The 8,155-nt window shown below is 31.2% G+C and overlaps 1 pseudogene; it reads right to left on the reverse strand.

Moving 5' to 3' along the window:
* Positions 1-5,509: 5,509 nt before the first annotated feature.
* LOC140965730 (uncharacterized) lies at positions 5,510-7,418 on the reverse strand (annotated as a pseudogene).
* Between the last annotated feature and the right edge of the window lie 737 nt (positions 7,419-8,155).

Consider the following 8,155-nt stretch of genomic DNA (forward strand, 5'->3'; position numbering starts at 1 on the left):
ATATATAAAAGTTGAGACAATTAGTGGTTCGACTTTTGACACCAATTAATTTTTACGAAAATACATCGTTCTTGCAGATGAGTAATATTTCATTTTACACATGTATGGTATGACGTGTGAGTTGTTTAATTACTTGGTAGGGTAAAATTGTGGGGTGTAACTTTCGATGGGGACCTTTCAACTCCAGTCTCTTGTCTATTTGTTATTTAAAAATTTAAGTTAGAACCCCTTTCGGATCAGATTTTGTTATGATCTACGCCGAAAACCAGTTCACACCTTCAAGTCCATCAAAATACCTCAATCCTATATTTTAATTATAAAAAAATTTGCATTTTTAGGTAATTGTTTGTCTATTTTGAGTTCTTATCATTTAAATAATCAAATTTTTGTATTGATCTTATAAATATTTTTTCTGAGTTTTAGTTATATTTCATCGGAGTGTTGACGTGACAATAAAAAATACTGACATGATATCGGAGAGTAGTCAAATGTCTTGCACTCGGACGAGATAAGACAAAATAAAAACTTACGGGAGCAATATCTTATTTTCACTACTTTGAGGATGAAAATAGAGAACATGTTGATATATAGGATCATTTTAACCATTTTCTTGATTGATACGTGACTTACCAAATATATATTATGATTTAAAATATGTAGAGAATAGAGACTTCAAATATCGATTCTATATAATAGTTAAGTAGCACAAGTAATATAATGTGCGTCTTACAAGTGGCTTCAATCTAAATTGTTGTTGATTATTTAATCAAATCAATCAGAAAATAAGACTACTTTTGTAGATTGAACTGATGACACATCAAAGACACCAAAAAAAAAAAAAGAGGAGAGAAACTAACAAATCATTGTAGTATACACGGTACACGTGTGCTACATATATATTATCAAGAAGTTTTTGTCACACGGATTCATAGATTTTTATTTCTAAGACGGATCATCACGGTCATATTTACAATAAAAGTAATATTTTTGACATAAAATAATATATTTTCATGAGTGACCCAAATATAATATCTGTATCACAAAATTGATCTGTAAGACAGCCTCATATTAATTTTTATAATAGATTATTTTGTCTGAATTTTTGTTGTTTCTTGTCAAATAGTTGTTGGGAAACTTTTTAATGAGAAATCAAATTATTTTAGGTTTGTCACGTCCTAGGCCTAGGTCCACACAAGCACGACTATACAATAAGCTAACGTGAACCTTTGCTTTATGAAAATAGTTAACCCAAATTTCACGTGGGACAGGGTATCACAAGGTTTGACAGAATTCAATAGATGAACACAAAAGACGAGGCACATCTTTTGTGACACACCAAGAAAACCAAACCCTTTTTTACGCTCCATATGTTGTATTCGTGTTAAAATCGTGGGTCAAAAATGAGAACAACGTGAGGATAAAGAGTAGTTTTTTTTATAGACAACTCTTCAATCTGTTGTATTTGGCATATAATTGTCAAAAACATATATATATATATATGTGTGTGTGTGTGTGTGTGTATGAAAATGTTGAAATTATCAATTAACTGTGATGGAATATTGAAGCAGATGATTACTTAAGCCAACAGTGCAACAGAGAATTCTTGAGTTGTGTGGAGAAGTTCAAAAGAACGGGTGCACCCACTTTCAAAGGCAACACTTGCAAAGCGAGCGAGGTCGTGGATGTCATAAAAAATGTCATGAACGCTGCCATTCTTGCTGGTAAAGTCTTTGGAAAACTATGAATGCATCTAATAGATGTGATGAATCATATTCAAATTGTATATCTAATAGATGAGTGAAACCTCATTGATGAGACGGAGGTTGGTATGATGGGTGGATATCATATCAAAACTTTATATATATCATTCTTCTGTTGTAATTTTTTCGATTTATGGAACAAAAAATTATGATCTGTTTTGAATATGAACTTATCTAATTTAATGTACGTTGTTTATAATTAGCTATTTGATTTAGGTTATAAATACATCTATTAGAACTTTCCAAAATGCCCTATTGATTGATTTAGGTTATAAATACATCTATTAGAACTTAATAAATGTTTTTTCATTTCATTCATGTAACCCAACAACACAAATATTTTTTTCTCGACTAATTTTGTATCATTAATAAATACATCTAATAAATTAGCCCAAAATTTTTTTAAAAGTTTTTTTGAATATTAAAATATTAAATGATGTTAGAATTTATTATTCGAGAGGTTCTCTTTATCTCCTTATTAATTGCTTGCTTTACATTAATTGCTCACTTTATATATGTCTTTAATTCCTCCTTGCTTGCTTTACATTAATTGCTTATTTTAAATGTGTCTTTTCTTTCTCCTTATTCATATTTTAAATATGTGTGATTATTAGTATTTAATTTTTTATGTCTACCCACATTATAATATGTTATTTTTATCCATTGATATCTTTTCATTATGTTAATTAGTATTTCGTTTTTTTATGTCTATTCACATTATAATATGTTATTTTTAATCCAATAATTTAGATTTTTTTATTTATCTTTGTATTATGTAAATTAAATTAATTAAATTTTAGAAATAACTCATTACTGAATTGTGAATTTTCTTTGGTGTCTTATTAATTTTTTTCATGTCCTCATGTGACAGTTTGCTAAAATTTTATGTGTTTAAATTTAATTTTTTTTGGTTTATATTTATATAAATTATTTAAATAAAACACGGTAAAAGATCGTTGTGATTTGAGCCGTCAATTTGGGTTGGGTCTGTCGGTTTGGTCTGCTCCGCCAAACAGTTTGAGTGAGTTGGGTTGAAAATTTGTCGACTCCTTTAAAGGTGAGCCTAAATGGGATCGCACGAGTTTATATTAAATATCTATATATCTAATATTATCGATTTTCAATCATGAATTTTTGATATAAAATAGAAAATATCAGTTTGATTTCAAAATTGTGATGTTACTATCTTGTCCAAAAATTGTGGGTTGTTGAGACATTTTGGCAGTCACTCAAAATTGAGTGTCAAAGTTGACATTTGAGTTGTATTTTTGAATTCCTGACAATATGTTCGTCAACATATTATTTTTAAGTTAATTTTATCATTATCATGAGAGATAAATATGTATATTACAATATATAAATATTATCATCTCTTTAAATTAATATTTACTTTTATGTTTGACATATTATGGATCTTGGTAAAATGAGGAATAATAAATTCAAACAAACGAATACACAAAAGTCTGGAGCAAAACAAGAATTATATGGTAACGGAAATTAATATATAAATTTTCAGTGAATTTATCGATGTTAAGATGTATAACAAATCTTATATCATAATATATAAAATTTCAACCTTATAAATGAAATAAATCAAACATATACATGAAATATACAAAATTTTATTACATATACAATCAAGTAATTTAATATAATTGTATTTTATTCTACAATAATACTTTTCAAACTCAGTGATTGTGGATTTAACATCTATTAAATCACCAAACTAAAGAGCGTGTCAATTAAACTACTTATGTAAAATATATACTAATATCAAGTATATAATCTACTCAAATGTCTTATAAATTCATATGATATAGTAAAATGTTATTTGCATAAACTTATTTGTTGGGTACAATAATTGATCATGTTGGGTAGAGTAATGGAAATGTTATGTTTGAGCTGTTGTACTATTTAAAATATTTGATTTGCAATGTTACCATAATCTATAGTTTTGATAAAACAGTAAACTCTTGAGCCTACAATTGATATCAGAACCAAGATCGTGACTTTGTTTTTTATTGATTGCAATTTGTGCAATTATTAAGAGATAGATTGTTTGGTATAATAATTGTCCGCGATGGGTAGATGTTTGAGCTGTTGTATGATTTAAAGATTTGACTTGCATAGTTACCATCAGTTATAGCTTTTCGTAAAGCGACAAACACTCGATCCTATATTATTTGATTGCAAAGCTAGAAGAAACGGGTTGCATCAACTTTTAATTTTGAATTGATCCCTTACATGTTACTCGATTTTTAAATTTAGAAGCATTCTACAGTTTTCAAATATTATTATATATTGAATTATAATTTATCCCATTCAAATTGGATAAATATACAATAAAACTCATGTAAATATTATTAACAAAAACATTTAAATGAAATATTGGATTGGTCGATAATCAAAATAAAAAATAAACAAATTTTGATCTTTGAGTGAGAAATAAGATATTTAAATAAAGTTATAATTGACACAATGTAATAATGCACCTAAATGCATTTATCACTGTATTTTGCAACTAAAATGTCAAAAAAAGTTTCCATATATTATTTTTTTTATCATATTTAAAATAATTATGAATCCTAATTTTTATTATTTTGAGTTGGCCTTTGTTATGAAAAATCATTGTAAATCAATTGAATTTGAAATTTCTTATATCTATGTATATCACATATTAATATATCAACCTAAGTCCAGGTAATAAATTAAAAACTAAAAAAATGAACTTATTCATCTTCATTGTACACAAATTATATAGTAAAGATATATGGCAATTAACACAATGAAGTAGAATATATGTTCACATATAACAAAATATATAGACAAAAAAAAACAATAAATAAAAATATTTTTCTAGATATAAATATTTTTTATAACTTTTTATACTGAGTTGGAGAAGATAAAAGAGAAAAAATATTAACTCTTTTCGATTACAAAAAAAAATAGAAATGGAAGAAGTGTTTGTCATACAATGAATTCACTTTTCAAATTAAATATATAATATAAATTTATATTTATCGTTCAAATTTTATAAATGCAATGAATTTTTCTCAAGATAAGGGTACACAAATGTTCCCGTTAAGATATTTAAACAATTAGAAAAAGTAAATGTATTATTTTTTTGGGAGTAATACCAATATGACATTAGTAATTTGATTGTGCTAATTATACTTATGAGTTAATATGAAATATTAAAATAAGTGTCATAGGAGTCAGTAAAAAGATGATTTATTGTCAAAAATATTATTATTATAAATTGCAAATAAATGACAATATTTAATCAATATTTTTTTAAATCAATATATCAGTACTTTTATGTGATTAAGTTATAATAATTAGGGATGAGCATTCGGTCGGTTCTGTTACTGACCAAACTGAATTAGTCATAACCGGATCGAAACGAAATATTTAGCAATAATCGATGAAAATCGAACCGAATGAAAATCGATTGATTCAATTGGTGACTGAATTAACCGATTAGTTTAAAAAAAAATTTGTGATTTAACTTTAATTATGTATGTAATTTTTTTGAACAATACAATCTACACAAATGCATAAAAACATAAATTCACATACATCACAAATTTTTCTTTAGAATTAGAGCTGATTTTAAAATTACAAATAAAAAAATATATTAAAATTGATAAATAAAAAAAATTATTAAATAATATTATTTATTATATCGGTTAATTCGGTTTAACCGAAATTTTACTCACCCCTAATAATAATATGTAGTTTATATGTTATCAAGTATAAATGTCTAATAAAATAAAAATGACTAAGAAAGTAAAAGCATCTCCAGCTCCATTGATAGTCGCACCCTTGCTTTTAACATGCAACAAATATTTCAATGCCGTTTCAGTTACAACTTCGCCGGGGATCAGAACCGGAATCCCTGGTGGGTAAGGGCAATTATTTGCTCCCCGCACATTTCACCAACACTGTCTTCGATCCTCACTTTTTTTTACGCGCAAAAAAAGCTTCTCTAGGACTCAAGATCATGTTAATCTCGTCGAAAGGTGCGGGGATTATTACCTCAGTCGCGACCCTTTCAATGTTATCCGAGTGTAAGAAAGTTGATGAAAGATACCTCAATCCCGAAACAAGCCTCAAGATATGCTCTCTTGTGGTTCCAAGGTTAAATATTAACGTAAGAGATGATGTCCCGACGAGTTCGTGAAATAGTTTGAAATCCGTGCACAAGATTTTGTTAGCTTCACAACCAGAAAGACCAAGATTCCACACACCAATCGTGACACGTAAAGGGTCAATGGCAGGAAACTTTGGGAAGTTTGTTAGGTCCAGGATTGAGATTCCTGGAATTTCATTTATCATTCTTTTTGCTTCAAAAGCTAAGTCAATTGCTTCGTTGAAAGCCGTTCCACGGTTGTCGCTTAGGTGAGCTCTGGCAGCGTCAAGTGAGGCTAACAACAAAGCGCTTGGGCTACTGCTTTGAAGTATTTGAAGGCACTTGCGAACTCTATTCCTGTCTATAAGATTACCCCAGGCATGAAGCATTGATGACTGGGTAAGAGAGCATAGAACCTTATGAGTCGATTGCACCACTAGGTCGGCTCCTTGAGAAAGAGCGGGGCTAGGAAGCTGATGATACAAGGCGAAATGAGCTCCATGAGCCTCATCGACTATTATAGGGATGTTACGAGAGTGACAAAGATTTGTAATGGCGCCAATGTCGCTGCAAATACCATGATAACTTGGTGAAACAACTAAAACAGCCGCTGGTTTCCGGTTCTCCATCTCCAGTTCTTTGATTGCATTCTCTACCTATCGTCAAATCCACCGTTAAGCGCCAACACTAGAATCGACGAAATGTATTTTATGCATTAAAACTGCAGCATGAAAATTGTTAGGACTAAACATAAAAAATGACAAATTATAGGACACAAATTATAATTTTCTCCAAAAATATATCAATGCATGTGAACGTGGAGTTGCCTGTAAAGGAATGATGCCACCAGGAATATCCCATTCAGGATCATACTCAGGGATAATGTACTTAGGCACTGCACCGGATAATACCATGCCAGATACCGCAGAGAAATGGGCATTACGAGGAAGAATGAGGGTGTCTCCCGGCATACAAGTAGCCATAATCGCAGCCTGAACTCCACACGTGGTGCCCCCAACAAGAAACCACGTCTCCGATGCTCCAAAAAGCTCAACAGCCTTTTCTTGTGCTCTAAAAGTGGCCCTTCTGGAACATAAAGATTGTCCAGCTCTTGTAAGTCATGTACAAACGGCAACTTACCGATTAGCTGGGTCAATGATGATGGCGCCGCTCGCCCTCTGTTATGTCCCGGGAATTCGAAGCTGGCATCATTTTCTTCTGCCAAAGCTTTCAATGCACGGACAAAAGGAGGGAGTGTCGAGTCGTCGCCCCTGCTATGCGTATAGTTTGTTATTCCGACTCCTCAATTTTCGTTCGAGACGTTGCATTTAAGATTCTTCCTCACTCCATTCCCACTCTGGTAGAGAATCATTGACATCCAAGAAAACTTATTACCAACACCTGATGTATTAAATTATTTTAAGATTAAAAAAGAAGAGAACTTTTATGATCACTCAGCCCAGCTACCTGGGAAACACAAGCTCTTGGTGCTTTTGTTGGTGGTTTCGTACTCCAGTTACAGCCATAATTCGGGCTCCAGCTTAAGCTCTGCCCAAAAAATGTAAGAAACACGTAGAATCAGTAATCGAATGAATGATACGGAATGTGTTTGTGTGTGTGATATCACGTACCATTGGTGTATCTCTTTACGATTCCTTTACCACTGGTCTGTCTTATATACTAGCGTCTGTCTGTCTGCACGGAGTCAATTATTTTTCTTCAATAAAAATATCATAAAACCTATTTTAATAAATTTACATCTTATTTATATATATATCTACATATATGAAAGCATGAAAAATGTAAAACGGGCCTGTTTTTGTACGGTTCCCGGTCACCCAAAAAACACGTGTCATATACTGGGCCTTCCAACGAACCAAAGTCATTCGCTGTCAAGAGCAAGTTGTTTGTCTCGCAGTTGTTGTATCGGTTTTCCCTTTCCCTTTGTCTTCTTTTGCTCCTCCCTGCTTTCGCCCTTTCTTCCCAAGTTTCTTCTCTCCTCCACCTTCTCCGTTGTGTGTCTGCTTCCCTAACCCCGGTTACCTTTTGTTTTTTTTTGGTGCATCGTTCTGCTTATGTGTTGTGCCTTTCCCCCTCCGCCTTGCCCGTCGTTCGTCTTCTTCTCTACCACCGGCTAACTTTCGGTTTTTTTTGGTGCTTCGTTCTGCTTGTGTGTCGTTATCATTTTACCCTTTTGTTTTTTTTTTTNTTTTCCCTAGGGTTCGTTTGAATATGGTGTTCTTCGCTCGGTTTTTTTTGGAAT

The sequence above is a fragment of the Primulina huaijiensis genome, unplaced genomic scaffold (assembly GCF_012295235.1).
Source record: "Primulina huaijiensis isolate GDHJ02 unplaced genomic scaffold, ASM1229523v2 scaffold13961, whole genome shotgun sequence".
Classification (NCBI taxonomy): Eukaryota; Viridiplantae; Streptophyta; class Magnoliopsida; order Lamiales; family Gesneriaceae; genus Primulina; species Primulina huaijiensis.